Raw genomic sequence first — 362 nt, forward strand, 5'->3', positions numbered from 1 at the left:
GACTCGAGATCATAAACTGTGACTTGATTTGACTCGTGATGATCAACTGTGATTTCCAGTCATTGGCCGTTTGCGAACTCCCTGCTCGTCCTGTCACGGCTATGGAGGCCGTTTATGAATTATTTGTGTTTGCCTGTTTGCCAAAGGAGGTTGTTTGTAAACTTTTGTCCTGTCCCGACCCAGCCAAGGAGGCTGCCTCTGAACACTCAGCCTTGTCTATCAACCCCAATGTTCTGTCTGTGTTGTCTGTCTCTGCTCTTTCGTTATTACAGTCTCCGCCATGGTCTCCTGATCGGTGTGGTTCACCGGGGGGGTTCCCTGTTCCTTCTGCTCCGCCGTGGTGGTCTGTCTGGCTCTGGTGG

The sequence above is a fragment of the Sinocyclocheilus grahami genome, unplaced genomic scaffold, assembly GCF_001515645.1.
Source record: "Sinocyclocheilus grahami isolate Dianchi unplaced genomic scaffold, SAMN03320097.WGS_v1.1 scaffold1871.1, whole genome shotgun sequence".
Taxonomy (NCBI): Eukaryota; Metazoa; Chordata; class Actinopteri; order Cypriniformes; family Cyprinidae; genus Sinocyclocheilus; species Sinocyclocheilus grahami.